Genomic DNA, 23,413 nt, shown 5'->3' on the forward strand with positions numbered 1-23,413 from the left:
CTCTGTCAGGGACAGAATTATTTCTGTCTGGTACTTACGGAACAGACTTTCAATTTGATTTCTGAAGCCCTCTGTAGAAATGATTATCTTTAAAAAAAAAAAAAAGAAATGACCGTATATATGGATTTGCATGTAATCTGAGAGTTTGGTAATAACGCCTTGATTCCTCTCACTTATGCAGCAGTATGCTCTGTATACTGACTGTCATAACTCCACCCCCTCTCCCCAGTTGAACTTCATCAGTTATTTCGGTGAGCTGAGAGCTGGCACCCCACTCCTCCTTCCTTCTTCCTTTCTCCCGCCCCCTGCCCCCTTTGAACACAGAATCTCATGTAGTTCAGATTGATTTAGCTGCGGATGGCCTTAAACTTCTGATCCCTCTGTCTCTATGTCCCCCAGGGCTGGGACTGCCCAGGTTTTGCAGTGCTGAGGATGAAGCCCAGGGCTGTGAGCATGCTAAGCAAGAACTCTACCAACAGAGCTACATCCCCAGCTCTCTTTCTTCTTTTTCTTTCTGTACAAAGTGAATGTGTTCAGATAAGAATCCACTTTACCAATAACAATTCAAGTTTACGTTAAGCCCCCTCCTTAAATATATTTAGCTAATAGCTTAAAATTGTTCTTATTGCTCTTTCAGGTAGACAAAACTCTCCTCTCAGACTATTTTTCTCAGTGCCCCACCTAAAGTATTTATATATAGCAACCAGTATTTATATAGTACTTTGTTGTTTAAAAATGATTTCACGTGCCTTCCCTCATGGAAGTCTTGGTAGTGTTCTTCTGCAATGGGTATAGTTGGTAATAAGGTGACTCCCACTTTACAGAGGAGGAAACGGAAACCAAGAGAAGTTGTGTGTGTGAAAAGCTAGGAAGGAGAGCAGTTGCTTGTGAAGTGTGTGTGTGTGTGTGTGTGTGTGTGTGTGTGTGTGAAAAGAAAGGAGAGCAGTTGCCTGTGAGTATTGATTTTTTCAGATTTGAATCACAAAGCCCCATAGCCCACTGAATAAGGAACTGGATGTAAAATGTGATCGAAACTAAGAGAACTACATTCAACTTTACTTTTTTTAAGATTTAAACTAAAAATTTTTGAGCTCTTTGGAAGGGTAAATTCTCCATACATGTGAAGGGCAGAGGTCAGCCGGGAGTCTTCCTCAGTCATTCTCCACCTTTATATTAAGTATTATTATTATTTTTAGTATAACTCAGTAACCTTGTTTATTATTTTTATTTTGGTTAGTGTGTGTATGTGTGTATGAGTGCAGGTGTGTGTGTGTGTATGTGTATGAGTGCAGGTGTGTGTGTGCCATCATGTATGTGTGGAGTTGAAAGGACAGCTTAGAGAAGTTAGTTTTCATCTTCTGTTGTGGGTTCTGGGTTCTGGAGGTGGAACTCAGTTGACAGGCTTGCTCAACAAACGTGTTTACCAGCTAGCCTTGTTTCTTTAAAAGTGACTGCTGGCTAGGTTTAGTCCTTCCCAAACATTTGACTGTTACTCTGGGAAGTCACTCATGATAGACCCTCCCTTCCAGTTCTGTCTCTTTACATGCCCCCCTCATTCATTTCTGTCTCTTCCCCCACATTCAGTTCTGTCTCTCCCCCCATTCAGTTCTGTCTCTGCCCCCCATTCAGTTCTGTCCCCTCATTCAGTTCTGTCTCTTTCCCCACTTCCAGTTTCGTCTCTTTTACCCCCCCCCCCCCTCCATTAAGTTCCATCTCTCTCTGCCTTTATCAAGAGACTGATTGTCTTGGTGCCTCTCCTCTCTTCACTAACACCCTTGATTGTGCAGGGCAGTGTCTAGTAGTTGATGCACTCTTTACATTCAGTAATCTCCTGAAGTAGGAGAGGAAGGGGATGATAGCTGTGGAATTTGTTTTCATCTACAAATGTAATAGAAGAATTCTTTCACATTTACAGGCGTGGCTGTTGAATTGAATGCATGTACTCAATGCTAGGTAAATTCAGTTAAAGATCAATCTGCTCAAAAATTTGATGTCAAGTCAAACTTTCTGGTTTGTATGTTTCTTTTCTTCCTTTTTATTTGAGAAAGGGTCTTACACCATAATTTAGGCTAGTCCGAAATTCACTGTGTAGCCAAGCTGGCTTTGAACTCATGGCATGCCTCCTGTGTACTGAGATTGTAGATATGAACTGCTTCACCTTGTCTGTTCTAATGGGGAACCATCACTTTGAACCTTTATTGACCTAACAACTCTTGGCAGCCAGTTGACAAAGAGATACAATGTGTCTCTCTATGATCTGAAGAACTCTTTTTTTGGGGGGTGGGGGGGATTTGAGACAGGGTTTCTGTGTAGCTCTGGCTGCCCTGGAACTCAACCTGTTGACTAGGCTGGCCTTGAACTCACAGAGATCTGCCTGCCTCTACCTCTCGAGTGCTGGGATTAAAGGCGAGTACCACCACTGCCCAATTTATCAAAACTGGCTGTGATTCCAGTTCCAGGGGTTCTGGCACTCTCTTCTGGCCTCTGGGTATCAGGCATGTATGTGGTGCACTGAAATACATGCAGGCAAAACACCCATACACGTAAAGTAAAATAATAAGACAATAAAATGAGTGTTTCACCCTGTTGTTGTATGTCTGTGCACCACATGTTTAATTCCCACAGAAGCCAGAAGAGGGCATCAGATCCCCTGGAACTGGAGGTACAGATGGTTGTAAGCCACCTGACGTGGATGATGGGAACCACACTCAGGTCCTCTGGAAGAGCAGCAAGTGCTTTTAGCCACTGAGCCATCTCTCCAGCCCCAAATTTTATTTTTTAAATTAGCATGCAAAGTATTTGGTATCATAATGGCTCTCTTTTCTTTTTTTGACTTAAAGTAAATTTCTAATGGCATTTTAAAAGAGTATGTTTCAGTTGCTTCTCTACTCACATGGTCTCCTCTGTCCTCTTCCCCTCCCCTGCCTCCTCTGTATCACCCTCTTCTGCTTTGTTACAGGTGCCTTTTGTGCACTCCTTCTTCCTTGGCACGACCTTTTTTCTAGGGTTTTGGGACCTTTACCCTTGTTTATACCCGTGCATTCACGAGAGAGAACGTGTGGCAGTTGTCTTTTTGAGTTTGGGTCATTTCGCTTAATATATTTTCTGGCTCATTCTATTTTCCTGGAAATTTCGTTTTTCTTTACAGCTATGTAAAATTCCATTGTATACTGTCTTAGTTACTGTTCTGTTGCTGTGAAGAGACGCCATGACCAAAGCCGCTTATTGAAGAAGGCATTTGACTGGGGGCTTGCTTACAGTTCAGAGGGTGAGTCCATGGCCCTCATGGCAGGGAGTGTGAGGACAGGCAGGCAGGCAGGCATGCTGGAGCAGTAGTTGAGAGCTTACATCCTGATCCACAGGCAGAAGGCGGGTGGCGGATAAGGAGGGAGGGGGGAGAGACAGACACAGACAGACAGACAGGCAGACTGGGCCTGTCTGTTATGGGCTTTTGAAACCTCAAAGTCCACCCCCAGTGACATACCTTCTCCAACAACGCCACACCTCCTAATCCTTCCGAAACACTGCCACCAGCTAGGGACCAAGCATTCAAATGTATGAACCCATCTTCATTCAAACCACCACATAATCATCACGGTTTAAACGTTCTTATTACTTGAATGTGTGTATTTGTGTGCCACAACCCGTATGTGGAGGTGAGAGGACAGCTTTTGGGAGTCGGTTTTTTCCTTCCACCATGTAGATCCTGGGGATTGAACACAGGTCATAAGGTTGGTGCCAGGGACCTACCTTATCCTGCTGGGCTTTCTCGCAGGCACTTTATCATATTTTCATTATCTGTGCATCTGTTGGGCATCTAGGCTGGTTCCATTCCTTGCTAGTGTGAACAGGGCAGCAGTAAACATGGATATCCAAGTATCTCTGTAGTAGGATAAAAATGGACTGGACGTATTTTGATGAATAAATTAGGATTTGGTATGCTACATCAGTGTCCTAGAGGGCTCAGTGAAGAAGGTGCTAATTGAATGATTATAATCCTTGGAACCCTTCTTCCCATACAGAGGCACTTCCATTTTATTTATATATACTCATGAGAAATGTATGTGTTGATAATCTAACTTCTTTATTTAATAGGAATATTATTTAATTACCACACATCTTGGTATCCTCATGATTATGGACTTGTGTGGTCTAGGGTTAGCTAGATAGAGGTTTGTAGTTGTACACATTCTGGATTTGGACCCTCAGAGTAATCTCAGATTCGAATTTAACTTGTCTAGCCTCTGCTATCTTTTTTTTTTTTTTTTTTTGAGACAGGTCTGATTGGGTACCCATGCCACCTCAAACTTGGAATGTTCCTGCTGGGATTCCAAGCATATGCTACCATGCCTGGCTACGTCTGTCATTCTAGAACGGCTTTAGGTGACCATGTAACTTTAGAGAAGTTACACTTGCATATTTCTGGGGAAGAGACGTGAAGAGTGGGGCAGATGAGAGGAGAAGGTAGAACAGTTTGTATTCAGGGGGGATGGAAGAAGACTAAGATGAATGTGTGTGTAGTTCAATAGAAAAGAGTCTGTTTGATGTGCTAATTTATATGTAAACATAAGGCTTGTCTTTTAGTCCCTTCCCTTTCATTCCAGTTCATAACTTATTCCTCTCACAGTCTCTTAGTCTGTGAAGTGACTTACGCCTTCCCCCACTATTGAATTAACTGCTTAGTGTCTGACCCATGGCAGTGTGGGATCTGGAAATTCCTGTTGGCTTTCAGGGTTGTGTTTGTAGAACTGTCATCCATCCTGCGTCACTTCAGTAGCGCACCATGTCACACTGTTTAAGATGATGCATCAGGCTATGTTGGGCACCTGGCCCCTTGCCCTGTGAGCAGCAGTCCCAAGTTTCCATGCCTTTGCACACCAGTCAGATTTGAACACTGATTTTTTTTTTGCTGTTGCTTTGAAGTGCACATGGAATTGACTCTCATTTGTATTTGTTCCCTGGCCAAATATCTCTTGGCTCTTTTTCTTCTTATTCTTTCCCTCTCCACCCTTCTCCTTCCTTTTCTCCCTTCCTTTCTATTTCTCTCACTCTCTCTTCCCCCTTCTCCCTTACCCCCTGTGTGTATCTGTGTGTGTGTGTGTGTGTGTGTGTGTGTGTGTGTGTGTGTACAGTGCCATGGCTTGGTGTATAAGGTCAGAGGAGATCAGAAGTTGGTTCTCTTCTACCTTGGGTTCCAGGATCAAACTCAGGTCATCAGGCTTGTTGGCTACTGCTTTTACCTGCTGAGCCATCATCTCCCTGGACCTCCTCTTTTTTCCTCTGTCCTACTTTTCCCTCCCCTCCCTTCCCTTCTCATTCCCTCCCCTCCCCTCCCCTCCCCTCTCCTTCCCTCTCTTTTCGGAGACAACCTCACATAGTCCAGGCTAGCCTAGAACTTACTTAGTAGCTGAGGATGACCTTGAACTCCTGATCCTCCTGCCTCCACATCACAAGTACTGAGATTATAGGCACATGGCACCATGCCTATTGGTTGGTTATTTTCATTTTTGTTATTTATTTCTTAAACATTTATTTATTTGAGAGAGAGAGAGAGAGAGAGAGAGAGAGAGAGTTAGGACATTCAAGTTATTTCCAAGTTGCTATAAACATTTGCAGAATTTCACTATATGATAGCTTAGGTTGACCTTGCCTGGCCTAAGACAGATTGTTACAGTCACCCTTTGAAAGGTCCATGAGCTCTGACATATGGTGTATGACTTCTACCATAATGAAGATAACACTATCATTACCCTCACAATTCAGTCCTTCCTCCCTAGAGAATCACAAATCATGAGGATCTTAAGATACATATTAACAGATACGAGTCTTGCTTGAAACATGATTCTGATAAACTTATTATTTTGCTTTTTTCGCGACAGGGTATCTCTGTGTAGTCATGGCTGTCCAGGAACTTCCTTTGTAGACCAGGCTGGCCCCAAACTCATAGAGATCGGCCTGGGTCTTCCCCTCAGTGCTGGGATTAAAGGCATGCACGACCACCGCCAGGCGAGGAGACTCTCTTGAGCTGTCCACTCTCACTCCTCTTTGTCCTGCGATAAACACTCTCGCTCTCCCTCTCTCTCACTTGACATTTGGGTAAACTACTGAAATTGGGATTGCTTTTACTTAATGTCTATTTCTTAGAGATTGAAGTACTTGCAAATGGAGTCATATAATGTCTATAATTGGCTATAAAATATCTATATTGGGACAGGGTTGAAGGACTTACAAAAGAAACAAGTTTAGTCATGAATTAATTATTTGAGAATTCATCAGACCATTCTATTTTTGTATTTTTAAGTATCCCATAATAAAAAGCCTTAAAAAAAAATGAGCTGGCAAAATGGCCCAGTATGTACAGGTACTTGCTGCCAAGAAAGCAGCAAGAACGCATATGGGTAAGGAAAGAGCTGACTCCCACAGCTGTCTCCGAACTGCACGCACATGCCCTGCACATGAGCGTGCACATACACAATAAACATGGAAAAAAGGTGTAAGAATTGTGGGTAAAGTCGCTAGTTTAGGTGTAGCGTGTGGACTGTTGAGAGGCTCGATGTGATGCCCCGAGTGTAGTTCAGGACATAGTCAATACGTGATGGCGACCGGGGAGTAACACTTCCGCTGTGTTGTATGCCTGCTTCACACTGCTTTCCTCTCCAGGGCCTTCGGTGTGCTTTGCGAGCGCTCTGCCACAGCCTGTGTTCAGTCTGTTCCGTCAGCTCACCTGAAGTGCCTCTTCTTTTGAAGTATTGTTCAAGATTCCAGTTCAACAATAGCATTCCTTGGGACTGGAAAGATGGCTCAGCTGTTGAGAACACTGGCTACCTTCCAGAGGACCTAGGTTCAATTCTCAGGACCCACAAGGTGGCTCACAGTCATCTGTAACTCTAGTTCCAGGGGTCCAACACTCTCTTCTGACCACTGTGGACACCAGGCTTACATGTGGTGCGGAGACATTTATGCAGACAAAACACTTGTACACATAAAATAAAAATAAATAAATCTAAAAAAGAAAAAAAGATTTCTTGGCCTCGTGACAACCATTAACTAGTGCATGGTCTGTGAACTTGTGAAAAGAAACTTTAAAGTCTTAAAACAAACCCCCCAACTCAGAAAGCAGATCTGCGGGGCACTTTGGGTGTGTGAAGGACTCTCTGCACAGGCGCTGTCTCGGGAAGGAGAAGACGAGTGTATGGCAACTTTTAGGCAGCCAAGTGTGGGCAAGTGATGGGCTTGTCTCAGAAAATGGAGCTGACATTTGGAGCATTCCTATGGAGATTGGGTTGGCTGGCTTCCTGTGCTCTTTGAGGTTAAGGGGAAAAAAAAAATCTGCTTTTCTAATCCAATGTGGATTTTACTGTGAGATGTTTGGTTTGTGAGCTGTGCCCTATTTATGTGCAGTCATTTCATGTGAGACAGTTTATGGTTTTTTCTTTTTTAAAATTTTAACTTCTTGGCAACATTTACTTTAAGATTTTTTTTTAAGTTGGTGACAGAAGTGTGAGATAGGACTTTAATATGCTCAAACAGACGGTGTTAGGGTCCTGTGGACAAAGCCTCAGTTTCATGAGTTGCTTCATGCTGGTTTTTCTTCTCCACGTTGAGACTGCTGCCCCTTGACAGTAAATAACGTGTAAAATGAGGGCAGAAGAATGCCTCACCTCACTATAAATCACTCGGGGTAATGGACAGTGATTGTGAAGAGCGGCCAAGCTGCAGCCCGGCTGTTGAGTTCAGGTCACCTGCTAGGGAATTCCTGCACTTCATCAATGCATGTTAAGTCAGCAGCTGGGGGTGGGAGTGTGTAACAGACACTGAAACAGACCATCATTCCGGGTGCTGCAGCGTTCAGGTCAGAGTGGAGGCTGTCCTGCTTAGCCCTATGCTGTTGCCGTTTCATGACAGGATCACCAAGTCTCAAGGGCTTTGGTTTTGGAGACTGGTTTTGCTAGATCGCACTGGCTGATCCGGAGCTCCTGGCCTCAGTCAGGTGAAGGCATATAAATTGTTATAATAAGGGTTTTAAAATAATATTTCCTGTTCTGTCTCTACAGTGTACTCCTGTGTTTGAATCATTAAAAATCAGATTGATCTTTTCTTTCTTTTTTCTTTCTTTTTGGTTTTTCGAGACAGGGTTTCTCTGTGTGGCTTTGCGCCTTTCCTGAATCTCGCTCTGTAGACCAGGCTGGCCTCGAACTCACAGAGATCCGCCTGGCTCTGCCTCCCGAGTGCTGGGATTAAAGGCGTGCGCCACCACCGCCCGGCTCTTTCTTTTTTCTTTTCTTTCTTTCTTTTTTTTTTTTAGAGACAGGGTCTTGTTAAATTGCCAGGCTGGCTTTGGAGTCACTCTGTAGCCTATGCAGGACTAGAGCTTCCAAACTTCTCATCTTCCTCTCTCAGCCTTCTATGTACCTAGGGTTACAGGCCTGCACCACCAATGGCCATTAATTAATGAATTACAGGCCTAAATGATCATTAATTACATTCTTCCACATAATTAAAAATTATGTCTATGGGGGTTTTGTCTGAATGTATATGTCTGTGCATCATGTATGTGTTTGGTGCCTTTGGAGGCCACAGGAGGGTGATGGATCTCCTGGAGCTAGCATTAGAGACAGCTGTGAGCCACCATGTGGGTGGTGGTGCTGGGTATTGAACCCAGGACCTCTGGAAGAGCAGTCAGTGCTCTTAACTGCTGAGCCAACTCTCCAGCCCAGAAATGCTTTTTTTTTTTTTTTTTTTTGGTTTTTCGAGACAGGGTTTCTCTGTGTAGCTTTGCGCCTTTCCTGGAACTCACTTGGTAGTCCAGGCTGGCCTCGAACTCACAGAGATCCGCCTGCCTCTGCCTCCCGAGTGCTGGGATTAAAGGCGTGCGCCACCACCGCCCGGCCTGAAATGCTTTTTATAAAGCAGATATTAGTGAAATGGCTCAGCAGGTAAGGTGCAACCCACCTTTGGATGGGAAGAATGGACTCCCACAGTTGTTTTCTGACTTCTGCAGGTCTGCTGTTGTATGTTTCACCCCACACAAATACAAGGGATGCAATTTAAAAACTCAAAAACGGAATAAAATAAAACTCAGATTTCTGCTTGATGCCTTTTCTATCCTTTTTCTTCAGCTAAGATAGTATCTTCTTATGTAGCCTAGAACTTGTGATCCTCCTGCCTCAGCCTACAAAGTGTTAGAGTTATAGCATACACCACTGTGCATACTTCCTGTTTCTTTTATGTCATGGCATACATGGAAATACCTTTTTAGTGGCATTGGGAATTGGACCTAAAGCTTTACACATGCTTCATGGGCACTCTTTGACTGAACTACGTCTCCAGTCCTCCTTTTTCTTTTATTTTAAGACACAGTTTCATTAAATTACCCAGGCTTGCCTAGAACTCACTTTGTAGCCCAGGCAAGTCTTGAACCTGCACTTCTCTGTCTCAGCCGCCCAGGTAGCTGAGATTATCTTTGTGTCATCAGGAATAACTCAGAAAATGACATTTGTATTGCTCTTTTGATACACTGGAGATTTGGAAGTTGTAAAATTTTATTATATTTTCTTTTTTATTAAACATTTTATTGAATATTTATACATATATGCAATGTGTTGTGACCCATGCCCCAGGTACTTTACTCCCATTTCTCCCTGCCTTACCCACTTTTTCCTCCCAATTTTATGGCTCTCTCTCTTTTTTATCAATACTCATTGAGTCCATTTGGTGCCACTTGTGTATTCATGGGTGTGTGACTGTCTACTGGAGCATATCCCAGGGCCCGTTACCCTACAGAACATCGGCTCCCCCTCTCTCAGTAGCTATCAATGAGCAAGACATGTTAGCAGTTGGTGGGACTTCATGAGTGTCCCCCTAAATCCATACTGGGGTTTGGTTGGCGTGATCTTGTGCTTGTAATCCCGGCCATTGTGAGCTCCCGTGGGCAACTGTGCTACCATCTGTGGCAAAACCCTTTTCACTGCAGATCTTTACTCCCCTGTTCTCAGAATCTTCCTGCCCCCTCTTCTGTAATGAGCTCTGATTCTTTTGTGTGTGTGTGTGTGTGTGTGTGTGTGTGTGTGTGTTTGAGAGAGAGAGAGAGAGAGAGAGAGAGAGAGAGAGAGAGAGAGAGAGAGAGGCCCCGTTAAGAGCTGAGCACTGTACAGTCTCTTATTTTTTTGCATACCAACCATTTGTGAATCTCTGTATTATTTGCACCCACTGCAAAAAGAATCTTCACTGACGATGGTTGAGAAATGTACCAATTTATTGGTATAAAAGAAGAATTTAGGGGGCAGTTTACTATTTAGCAGAAGAATAGTACTCCTGGGTTCTTCTCTAAGGCCGATGACCTTTCCAGCCATAGGATTTTGGCCCAGTTAACAGTACCAGGCGTGGGGTCCATCATCTTATGGAGCAGACTTTAAATCCAGTTCTTTCCTCACAACCAATCTAGAATATGTCTTAAGAGGCTTAACTGCACAGGAAGAACTTAGCAGCTCCAGGGCTGGCCTTCTACTAGCTCAGTGGTGGAGCACTGGCCTAGCATGTACAGGCTCTGGGCTTGGTTCCCAATCTCTGCCCTCATCGCCATATACACAAACCATAACAAGAAAACGCACAGCAGTATATAGCAAGATTATGTCTCTCCTATTTAATTGTGTGTGTGTTTTTTTTTCTTTTGCTAAGTCTTCCTGCATAGCCCAGGCTGGCCTCAAACATGTGACCCTCTTTCCTCTGTCTTCTGAGTGCTAGGATTACAATTACAGTGGTTGGTTATTTCTGAAACATCCCTTCACTGTAGTACCAGTGGGCAAGTGGCATATCTTGTCAGGCCAGTGTTTATTGTATCTCACAGGGTTTACAGTTGACTGATGCTGATTATTATCAGTCATTCTCCCCTGCCTCTCAACTCCCTGGTCACCATGCATAGAATTTTCTACAACCATGAAAGCTAGCCGGTAGGAATGAAGCTTCCAGGTTGGTACTGGACTAAAGTTGGTGGCATCTTAAGCAATAGGGTCTGTTTTGTTTTGTTCTGTTCTGTTTGTTTTTTTCTCACTTTGTAGCCATGGCTGTCCTGGACTCACTATGTAGACCAGGCTGGCCTCAAACTTGCAGAGATCCATCTGCCTCTGCCTGGGATTAAAGGTGCTCCACCTCACTCTGCTGGTAGTTAATTTGATTGTTAACTGGATTGGATTCTGAAGCATCTAAGAGATTAGTAAAATACAGACCTCTGGGTGTTTCTGTAAGGACATTTCCAGAGAGGATTAGCTAAAGAGAGAAGACTCATTCCATGGGCTGGGGGCCCTGTTGGAATAAAAAGGGGAAAAGGAGAAAGCCTGCTTACTCAGGCATTCTCTTGTGGAAATCCCAACAGCAAGAATCAAGCAAACACTCTTTATTCACATAAAACTAAGAGACCCCAACTAATACTTTAGGAAGGTCCAGTCCTCTCCCACAACTTCTTACAGCTTTTATTGGTCAGGTCACAGGTTTTCTGATGAGTCCCATGTCCATCAAAAGGAATTTCCGTCACAGGTCAGCCTGTTTACAGGAACAGAAATTGCAGGAATAAACACTTTTGCAAGTAGATGTTTTGTTAGGAGCAAGAAAGGCATGGGAACTTGGTAATTCAGTTCTATTACCCATATAAGAGTAATGCATATATTTGTATCACTTCCTCATCATTTTCACTTTGCTCATGTTCATGGTTATGTAGGCTGCTCTGCTTTGCTGTCTCTTTCCTGCTGTGATGACTGATAGATCTGAGACCATGAGCCAAAGTAAATATGTCCTTTATTAAGTTTGCTCAGGGATTTGGTTTCGGTTATGGAAAGTCTAGTAGAGAATGCTGGTCCTAGAGAAGAGGAGTCTTTCCTCTGACTACATGCCCATATGATTCAAGAAGTCTTTGAAGCTGGTTTGTGGGAGAAGTAGGAAACTTTCGAGAAGCAGGCTAAAGAAGTTCAGTGCTGTAAGCAGAGCTTAATTGGAGGTACCTTTAAACAAACAAACACAACGGTTTATTTTTATCTGTGGGTGAGTGCCTGCAGATGACAAGAGAGGGTGTTGGGTCCCTGGAAGCTGGAGTCACGTGTGGTTGTGAGCTCCTCAGCACTGGTACCACTCCTCAGCTAGGAACCAAGTTCAGGTCCTCTGACAGCATGAAGTGCTCTTAACTGCTAAACCATCTCTCAAGCTTAATGGGAGCTTCTTTTTGGAAGTGTAGAGTGCAGAATGGTGATAGGGATTCAGAAGGTAACCATGCTTATGAGATTTCAGGTGCCAATGAGGACTGTGTTTGGGAATTGAGCTTGTTATAAGGGCTGCTGAAAGATGAACTTAACAGTGATGGTCTAATTATGTGACAGAGGAGAATTCAGGCTAGCTCACCATTCACGTGGGTATTGTTGGCTGCTTTTAGCTAGTTTTATAGAGAGAAGTGTGAGCGAAAAACAGAACAAAAGGGTTTGAAAAAACTGGTAGATTAACTAGAAAAGAGGCTGTTAATTTGAGGTCAAGAAAGTGGTCACTGAAAAGATTGGGGTTATTAAAAAGAAGTTTAAAGGACAGTAGGAAAGATGTAATACATCTTAAACGTATCTGAAGACTTGACTGGATTCCTTCCATGGCAAATTCAAGGCTGTAAAGGGTGTAACTTGAAGCACTTTGCTTTGGGAAAAGAGACTGGGTCTCATGTGCTCAGGCTGACTTTGAACTTAATATGCAGCAGGGATGATCTAGAACTGCTAATTCTCCTGCCTCTACCTCCCACGTGTTGGGGTTACAGGCATACACTGTCACGTCGGGCTTTTCATTCAAATTTTAATTTATTCTTTTACAGTGACTAATGACATAATATACACTTCAATCTATTTATTTATTTATTTATTTATTTATTTATTTATTTATTTATTTATTTATTTATTTATTTATTTAATGTGCATTGGTGTTTTGTGAGGGGGTCAGATCCCCTGGAACTAGAGTTACAGACAGTGGTGAGTTGCCACATGGAACTGGAGTTGAAGGTGGTTGTGAGCCACCAGACATGGATGCTGGGAACTGAACTCAGGTCCTCTGGAGGAGCAGCAAGTGCTTCTAACCACCAGTCCATCCCTCCAGCCCCTTCATTGAGTTTGTAAAGTTCATTGTATTTCTCTTCCTATTTTTAATCCCGCTGTCCTAAGCTTCTGAGTAGTGCTAAATAAAAATTCATAATATTCCCTGTTTGGCTTTAGAACATATCCATTGTCTTTTGTATTAAAGAGGCAGCACAGTAGAGTGGTTAGAAGCAGACCCAGGCTGTAGCCACTTGATGTGAATCCTGATTCCACCACTTAGGTGTTTTGTACAGTTCACTTCATCTCCTGGGCTATAGTTTCATTGTAGGGGAAATGGGGGTAATAACAATTTCAAACGATGGAGTTGTTATAGAAATAACAGAGTTAATGTGTGTAAAGTGCTCAGAACACTGTCTGGCACAATTTAAGTACTTATATGTGTTTTTTTTAAATAAAATAAAATACCCTCATTGGCTTTTCTTTACAACTCACTAAGGTTGTGACAATTCTTGTTGGCTCTGTTATTCGTTTTTTACTCTGTTACTCACTTTTTTTTTTGTTTTTTTGTTTTTTTGTTTTTTGAGACAGGGTTTCTCTGTGTAGCTTTGCGCCTTTTCCTGGATCTTGCTCTGTAGACCAGGCTGGCCTCGAACTCACAAAGATCCACCTGCCTCTGCCTCCCGAGTGCTGGGATTAAAGGCGTGCGCCACCACTGCCCGGCCTGTTACTCACTTTTATGCTTCCAACCACGTTCACTTCCTCTCTTATTGACAGCTGATTTAGTCATCTACTTTTGCCCAGTTTCTTCTCCTCAAAAGACATTCAGAAGTGTCCTCTACACCTCCAGACTGTCTACGATATCGTTCCTCATTTCTTCCCTCTCTTACTGTCTGGCTCCAGTCTTTGCAGGATGTTACAAACCAGTTGTCTCTTGATTTCGATCACCATTCTCTTGTCCCCTGCTTTCTCCTTCCATTGTTCAAACATCTCTAGTCATGTTGTTGTTTGGTCAGTGCTGGGGACTGAACCAAGGACCTTATGCATGTTAGGTATGTGCTCTACCACTGAGGTATAGCTCGAGTTCTAGTGTTTACCTTCTTAAAAATGAAAATAGCTTCCAGAAGACCTTCTCTCTGTCTCACCTCTCTTTGAAACTACCGACTTAACTTTCTTTTCTCTGCCTCTTCTCCTTGAGTGGCATACCTTCCTGTTCTGCTTTCCTGCCATTCTATGGAAACAGTGCTTTATTGTCCTTTGTTCTTACCCTTTTGGGCCACTTAATATTTTATTGACGTTGTCCTTTATTAATAAAAATTTTTATCCTTTGGTTTGCAAAGCAAAGCTTTGTTTTTCAGATCCTGCTCATAGCGCCTGGATCGTCCCACTGCACTGCCTTCCCTATTCCTCTGCCATGGCTCACTCCCCCAGAGTTCTGTCTGCAGTCTCCCTTTCTATCTTCATCTGTAACCTTACTTGCTCTATGACCTCATCTGTCTCTTGTGTACTAATGATGTCTGGATCTTTCCGCCCTTGACCTTTCTAGGCTTGACAATTTTCCTGGACTCCAGAAGTATTTCTAGCTGCATATTAGACATCCCAATCTAGATGTCCTGTTGGGTTTATCTTGGTCCCAGTATTTCCAGAGGAAAATCATTCTTACCCATCACAATCTAATTGCTCTTCTGTCTGTATTCTCTTCTTGAAAAACTACTGTTAGCCACTCTCATTTGAAGCATTTGCTCCCAACTGACAATTCCAGGGTTGATTACTGAATGACTACATGGAAATCATCTGGGTGGACGGGGCCACATGTTGACAATAAATCCTTGAGCCTTATCCTCCTAAGTGCTCGATTTAGAACGTTTGAGTAGCACCAGGAATCTTTTATTCTTCTATTCTTCCAAGTTTGGAACTGCTAATGAAAACTGAAATTTGTTCCCTGTTATAGGTCAGGTCTAAAAGATTCCCCTAAAGGCTCATGTGTTGAAGGCATGGTTCTCAATACAGCGGTGCCCAGTATGTGTATGTGTGTGTGCGGGGGAATGGATCATGAGGACCTCTTACCTCATCAGCGGTGCCCAGCGTGTGTATGTGTGTGTGTGGGGGAATGGATTATGAGGACCTCTTACCTCATCAATGAGTTAATAATCTATTGATGGGCTATTAAGAGAAGATGGAAACTTGGGACTTGGGACCTTGGAGGGGTTTAGGGACTGCATCTTCCATTACCCCACTCCCACCTTTATTAAGTGAGCTGCTTGCTTCACTGCATGCCCCACCATGATAGTCTCCTTTATCACAGTCCAGGATCAAGGGAGCTGGCCACCACTAACTGAAATCTCTGAGATCATGAGCCAAGAGGACCTTTTTCCACTTTGGTTTCTTTAGGTATTTCTACACAGCAACTAAAATCTGGCCAAACATTCCCTCATCCCTGTTGTGGGATATTTAATTACACTGCAAACCCTGCTGTTGCATTATTTAAATAAAATCAACCATAGGTCAAGAGGCAGAGCAAGCAGCCAGTTTACTGGAAATGACCATAGAGAGTGAGGGGAAGTCAGGAGGTCGGGAAGAGAGATGTGCAGGAGGTAGAGGGGAGGGAGATCCAGTTGGAGGAGGTTTTGTTTTATAGGGTGGGGTGGTATAGGAAAGCTCTCTTTCTGGGACAATGGCAAAGGAGGAAGCAGCTGGGTGCTTGTCTCTCTGAGCTAGCAGGTTTTCACCCCAGCATCTGGCTCCTGAGTCTTCATTGGTAAAATAGAAAGATAGAGACTTAGTCAAAAACAACATTTGCCTTCCTACATGTAGGTAGCTGAAACAGTGACAGAGGCAGCAGAAGCCAGAGATGAAGGTGCCTCACCCCCTCTTCCCGACCGCTCATCCACAGTCCACTGAACTGTTAAAACTTATGAACTGTATCTTTGTAATGCCTCTGTCTTTGTCTCCATTAAAGCTGCAAGTTTAGGCTCTTGTGGTTATGTGAACTATAGGTATAGAGTAAATATTTTCTAAATTGTTGGACAAATGAATGTATGATTGCCACAATCTGCTACAGGTCTCCAGGGTCTTGTGTAGCCCAGGCTAGCCTCAAACTCACTTTGTAGTTGAGGATGACCTTGAACTCTTGATCTTCCTTCCTCTACCTCCCAAGTGCTAGGATTACAAGCTTGAGCTACCATGCCCAGCCAGTTATTCTTAAAATGCCAACCTAATAATGTAACTTTTCCTTAAAAAAATAATCTAGTGGGGCTGGAGGGAAGGCTCAGAGGTTAAGAGCACTGACTGCTCTTCCAGAGGTCCTAAGTTCAATTCCCAGCACCCACATGGTGGCTCACAACCATCTATAATGAGATCTGGCTCCCTCTTCTGGCCCACAGGGATACATGCAGACAGAACACTGTGTACATGATAAATAAATAAACCTTAAAAAAAAAAAAAGAAGCAATCATGAGGAAGATTTAAAAAAAAAAATCTAGCAATGGTTGGTAATTCCTGTTGATTTTTCTAAGCATATATTCTCTCTCTCTCTCTCTCTCTCTCTCTCTCTCTCTCTCTCGCGCGCGCGCGCTCGCTGGTGTGTGTGTGTGTGTGTGTGTGTGTGTGTGTATGTGTGTGTGTGTGTGTGTGTAGGTGGGAGTATGGGCATACATACTGCCATGGTGCATGTGTGGAAGTTAGAAGATAACTAACTCATGGGAGGTGGTTCTCTCCTTTCACCATGTGGATCCTGGGGATGGAACTCAGATTGTCAGGCTTGGTGGCAAATGCTTAGTAAAGTATAGGTGCCTGGACTCTAGCTCTGGAAACTAATTTAGCAGATTCAGAGGAGAGCCCCTATTTCTGTATTTTTGCCCAGCACCCCGTTTGTTTCATGTTGAACCCACTGACGTGCAGAGTCAATGGCTGACTCCTTCATGGCGTGGAAACTTTTTGAGCCTCCTTTCTAGATTCTTTCCTCCCATCCAGCCCTGTTCACACACTGCTCACTTGCAGTTTGCCATTTCATTTCCTCAGCACCCTTTGTCCATGTTGTTTTCTTTGCTTGGACGATGCCTCTGTGCTTCTGTACTTAGTACCCTTCTTAATCCTGTGAGGCTCAGGTGTCACTTTTTCTGTGACGTCCACCCTGCCAGAACTTCTTCCTTCTCACAGCATATTGTTCTTGCTGCTAGTTCAGCAACTACACATGATACTGTCTTACAGAATTTCATACTTGACTTTGCCCGTGCCAGTCTGAGTCCCTGATGGCATGAATTACTTCTCACTCATTTTTTACCCCTCAGTGTACCACGAGGCTGCAAGAATCAGTTCAGTGAAGTTCTGTAAGGTGAAAATTTTCAGCTCTAAAAAGAGCAAACAGCAGACTGACCTCTGGCAAACTGATGTATTTCAAACAAGAAAAGGAGCCACAAAGTGATCAGAGGAAGTTGAGGAATTAGTGTATCCTGGAAGCTAAGGAAAAAGAATTTGTTCAGTTGTTTAACTTGTTGTTCCTCCTCCTTTTTCTTTCTTTCTTTTTTTTTCTTTTTTTTTTTTTTTAACAAGCAGTGAGTACATACCAGGCACTATTCTAGAGAAAAGGAAGGTCATGCTTTACAGAACTTGAATGAATATCCATGTCTAAAGTAGAAACACACACAAAACTTATAAATGATTGGTTACACAAAAGAATTGGCTTTGGGTTTAGATTTAAACCTCCTTCGTTACCTACATTTCTTAGCAGGAAGAAGGCCAATACATAGCTTTCAGTATTTCCTGAGTAGCTGACTACCCAATTGTATATATAAAGTCTGGGTAGCTGTAGATTAAGGTTCCAGGGTGGAAACTGAAGGGAGATGCTCAGTGTATTGGAGCCTAAATTGGGTCAGGGACTCTCCACCAGCCTAGGGCCTCTCCCTCTCATGTTCTTACTGGGGTGGGTAATCCAGGGCTTCTTCCTTCTTGGAGGCCATGAGGACAGTGTGGTTCATCCCCCTGTTGCTGTAGCCAAATTTGTTGTCATGCAGGAATGAGCTTGGCAAGTAGGCATTGAGGGCAGTGTCAGCTCTAGTATTGAAAGTATAAGAGCGGGTGTTGTTATTTAAGTTTCAGGACACAATCTGGTCCCCAGTATAGTTCAGAATGCCCTAGAGGGGTCCTCCAGTGCCTGCTTCACTCTCTTTTGCTGTCATAATTGGTAGCTTCCCTCAAGCAGCAGGTCGGCTCCATGATGGGCATGCTGTGGGTAGGAACATGGAAGGCTTATTATGAGCATCCAGTTCAGCTCTGGGATGAGTTTGACCTCAGTCTTGGCTATGCTCTGTGGCTATCATTCCAGTTTCCCTCAGGGGTCTTCTGCCCTCTTCTAGGTGGCAGTGATGGCATGGACTGTTGTCATGTATCTTTCCATGATGCCAAAGTTATCATGGATGATGTTGGCCCTGGGGGCTAAGCAGTTGGTGGTACAGGAGACATTGCTGACAGTTTTGAGTGAGTTGTCGTAACTTTTGTGCTTCATGCCCATTATGTATATGGGAATATGGGCAGAAGGGGTAGAAATTATGACCCTTCTGCCTCCACCCTTCACATGGGCCCTGACCTTCACCATAGTAGGTAAAATGGCAGTTATCTTAGGGTTTCTATTGTAGTGATGAAATACCATGATCAAAAGGAATTTGAGGAGGAAAGGGTTTATTTTGCTTTCACTTCCATATCACCATTCATCATCAAAGGGAGTCAAGACAGGAACTCAAACAGGGAAGAAACCTGGAAGGAGGTGACGCAGAGGCCATGGAGGGGTGCTGCTTACTTGCAGCAAACCTCATGGTTTGCTCAGCCTGCTTTCTTACAAAACCCAGGACAACCAACCCAGGGGTGGTACCACCTACAGTGGCCTGGGCCCTCCCGCATCAATTACTAATTAAGAAAATGCCCTATAGACTTGTATTATAGAATATTATTTATTTATTTACATATTTGTTCATTTATTTTTGGTTTTTCGAGACAGGGTTTCTCTGTGTAACAGCCCTGGCTGTCTTGTAACTCACTCTGTAGACCACGCTGGCCTTGAACTCACAGAGATCTGTTTACCTCTGCCTCCCAAGTGCTGGGAGGCAGTAGAATATTATTTTAAGGTATGTTACTTTTTTTGCATTTGTTTAACTCTGTGAAGCTGTGTTACTGTGCTTATCTAAAACACCTGATGGTCTAATAAAGAACTGAATGGCCAATGGCAAGGCAGGAGAAAGGAAAGGCGGGGCTGGCAGGCAGAGAGAATATATAGAAGGAGAAATCTGGGAGGAGAAAAAGAAGTAGCCAGAGAAGGAGGATGACATCAGGGGCCATCCACCCAGCTACACAGCAAGCCACAGTGTCATTCCTCCAGCCATCTTGCTTTTGGGGGGACAGAGTCTGTCCTGGTTAGTTTTTGTCAACTTGACACAACCTAGAGTTACTTGGGAAGAGGGAATTTCAACTGAAGAATTGTCTCGATCAGATTGGCCTGTGGCCAAGTCTTTGAGAGATTGTCTTGATTGATTGATATGGAAGACTCAGCCCATTGTGGGTGGCACCATCCCTAGGCAGGCAAGCTGGGGCTAAGAAAACTAGCTGAACCTGAGTCAGTAAGCAAGCCAGTAAGTAGTGTTGTTTCTGCTTCAGTGCCTGCCCTGACTTTTCTCAATGCTGGATTGTGAGCTGGAAGTGTAAACTGAAGAAAACCCTTTCCTTCTCTAAGCAAACTAGAGCAGGGTCTGTCATTGAGCCTGGAGCTTGCCACACAGGCTAGGCTGGGACAGCAAGCCCCAGGGATCCACCTGTCTCCACATCCGCAGTGTTGGGATTTTAAGAGTGTGCCATCATGCCCAGCTTTCTACTCAGGTCTTGATGGTTGTGCAACAAGTGCTTTTGTGACTTAGCTGTCCGTCTGTCCAGCTGCCGGGTCTTGTTACTCAGTGCTTCAGCCTAGAGTTGCTGTTGCCCCAGTGGAGGTTTTGTCAAATAGGTTGGATATGACAAGTACAGAGGAAAATGTGTTTCAAATCATTTCTCTGACTATGATTCAGATTCCTGTCCTTGGTTCTTCTCCACTTGAGAGTGACTATTCAGGCTCCGTACCCAGTTCCCTGAAGAAAGCCAAGCTGAAGCTTTAGCTTCCAGGTCCCTGTTCTTTCTCATGCCAACAGATGGCTTCTCTCTCTTCTGTAGCCTGCTTAGTTAATGGTTTATTCCAAGATATTTCTTTCACATTCTGATAGTTAATTTCTCTGAACTTGAGTGCATCCTTTTGAAGACCTTTTAACTTCTTGAAAGAAATTATTAGCTTTTTTTCAATTTCTTCCTATTTGAGTCATGTTCTGTTCTAACACTCTGGAGGACGACTTAAAATGCCAAGTATTGGGGCTGGAGAGTATACTCAGTGGTTAAGAACATTTGTTGTTCTCGAAGAGGACTGGAGTTTGGTTCCCAGTATCCACATGGTCGGCTCAGAACCATCTATAACTCCAGTTCCAGGGGATTTAACACCCTCACCCTCTTCTGTGTGGGCATCAGGCATGCACATGGTGCACACACATTCATGCAGAAAAAACATCTATATACATAAATTTTTTTAAAAGATGTCAAGTATCTATGGTATAGTTTTTAAAGTCCCATCTTTATCAAGGCTTTGTGTGGTTGTTGGGGTAATTGGATTGTGTTGACAGAAGTATATAAAAGAATCACTTGCTTTACCAATGTCTAGCTATGTTCTCTTTCTTATAGATAACCTCTCTTCATGATGGTACATATATTAGTGATTTCTTGGTTATATGTGTATTTTTATTCCTTATATAAATATATATATATATATATATATATATATATATTGTATATACTCATTCCATACACATATATGTACAAAAGTACATAACTTGCAAGGTTATTAAAATTCTCAAAGGATCTCAGTTATTTGTAGTTGTTTAATGTAAGAGTAATAATTCTAGCTGGGTAGCAGTGGCTCATGCCTTTAATCCCAGTACTTGGGAGGCAGAGGCAGGTGTATCCCTGTGAATTTGAAGCCAGTGTGGTCTACAGAGTGAGTTCCAGGACAGCCAGGGATACACAGAGAAATCCTGTCTCAAAAACCAAAACAACAGCAAAAAAGGAATAATACTGTAGGGAGGCTGCAGCAGGAAGACTGCAAATGTGAAGCCAGGCTGGGCTACATAGCAAGAATTCTAAATAATAATGAGAGAAGAAAAAAACCCAAATAATAGCTTCATTTTTTTTCTCTGAACTGTAGTGGGGCAAAGGTCCCTGTTGTTGTTTGTTTTTGCTCTTTTTTGGGGGGCCCACCACTAAGCTCCCAAATAAATCACACACAGTCTTATTCTTAATTATTTTCGGCCTTAGCTTGGCTTGTTGCTAACCAGCTTTCCTTAACCTGTCTGCCTTTTGCCTCTGGGCTTTTCCCATTCTCTTACTTCTGTAAATCTTACTCTTACTCAGTGGTTTGCTGTGTAGTTGAGTGACTGGCCCCTGGGTCCTTCTATGGCTACTTCTCCTCCTCCCAGATCTCTCCTTCTGTATATTCTCTCCTCCTGCCAGCCCTGCCTATCCTTTCTCCTGCCTCACCATTGGCCATTCAGCTCTTTATTAGACCATCAGATGTTTTAGACAGAGCAAGTAGCACAGCTTCAGAGAGTTAAACAAATGCAACATAAACAAAAGTAACACACCTTAAAATAATATTCTACAACAGGCCCTTAGTGATCATTTATCTTACTTTCACAGAAAAGAAAAAAGGGTCATTCCTTTTGAGCTGGTGTAGATTGCCTGAGTGTTGACCTGGGTGTTGTGTGAGTGAGTGCTGGGGTGGCTCTAATGAACTGTGAGGGGGGTATATGCTATCATCTTTCAGCATCCTCCTGTGCCTATGCCTGGACTCAGGCAGTGGTCCTTTCCAGAGGGTTACTGAATATTTGCATCTAAAGTTATGACTGACTGTCTGTCTGTCTTTCTCTTAAGCTAATAGGGAGCTACCTACAACTACTGACATATCCTACGCTGGCCTTCAAACCAGCTTAAAGACTTCAAGCAGGAAAGACAGTGTTTTACTTTCTGTGGTTTCTAGGGATAGTCTAAGAAAGAGACACGTATTCCAAATCCTTTTATGTAGCTGTTAATATGCAGTATATGAAAGTTATGACCCTTTGTTGTTTCTTTTGACTATCTAACAAACAAAATTATTTTCTCATCACTGGGACCAAATTCTGGACACGAAGAACTTAAAGGACGAGAGAGTTACTTTGGCTCACAGTTTGAAGAGATACAGTCAGTCATGGAAGGAAAGACATGGCCTGTGACAGTGAGTTATTTGTTGTCTGGCAGGAGAGAAGCCAGGGAGAACATATACCAAGGCCTGATCCCCCAGTGACTTATTTCTCTAGGCTTCACATCCTAAGGGTTATATGCCTTCTGTTGTAGTTAGGGTCTTTATTGCTGTGAAGAGACACTGTGACCACAGCAACTCTTATAAAGGAAAATGTTTAATTGAGGTGGCTGCTTACAGTTCAGAGGTTCAGTCCATTATCATCATGGCGGGGATCATTGTGGTGAATAATATGGGTGCATGCAGGCAGGCATGTGCTGGCTACATCTTGATCAGAAGGCAACAGGAAGTGCCTCTGACACTGGTTGGTATCTTGAGGATAGGAAACCTCAAAACCCGCTCCCACAGTGACACACTTCCTCCAACAAGGCCACACCTACTCAACAAAGCCACACCTCCTAATTGTGCCACTCTTTATGAGCTTATGGGGGCCAATGACATTCAAACTACCACGCCTCACAAAGCAGCTTCACCACCAAATGTTCACATGACCCATGGGGAGCATTTACATTCAGATCATAACAACACAGTAGTTCAAGGTCAGAATTATTAGAACAGCAGCCTAAAACTAAAAGAGATAAAGGACTTTGAGGGAGCTGTTAGCAACAGTTGTAATTCAGCCGCTTTCAAATGGATGAGTATTCATTCAACACTCAGAGACAGATGATTTCCTGGTAACTCATGCCAGTCTAAGAGATATAGATATATTTCTTTTAGATTTATTGTTTGTGTGAGTTTGTACATGTCACAGTGTGTGTGTAGAGGTCAGAGGACAACTTGTTGGAGTTGGCTCTCTTACCTACTACACGGGTCATGGGGCTCAAACTTGGGTCATCAGGCTTAGCAGCAACCACATTACCCACTGAACTATAGTGTCAGCTCATTTTTTTTATATCGTTAAGTAATTATTTATCCATGAGAGGTTATATGAAGAAGTCGTGTGTGTCCTTTCCAGTTTCTTCTACCGGTTACGTATCTCAAGATAACTATAATGTAACATCAAAAC

At 43.2% G+C, this 23,413-nt stretch overlaps 1 protein-coding gene across 4 annotated transcripts in view; it reads left to right on the forward strand.

Moving 5' to 3' along the window:
- Ppp1r12b (protein phosphatase 1 regulatory subunit 12B) overlaps nt 1–23,413 on the forward strand; it is a 204,422-nt gene that overhangs the window by 1,029 nt on the left and 179,980 nt on the right. The window lies entirely within an intron of this gene.

Source organism: Peromyscus eremicus, chromosome 15, assembly GCF_949786415.1.
Source record: "Peromyscus eremicus chromosome 15, PerEre_H2_v1, whole genome shotgun sequence".
NCBI classification, from domain to species: Eukaryota; Metazoa; Chordata; class Mammalia; order Rodentia; family Cricetidae; genus Peromyscus; species Peromyscus eremicus.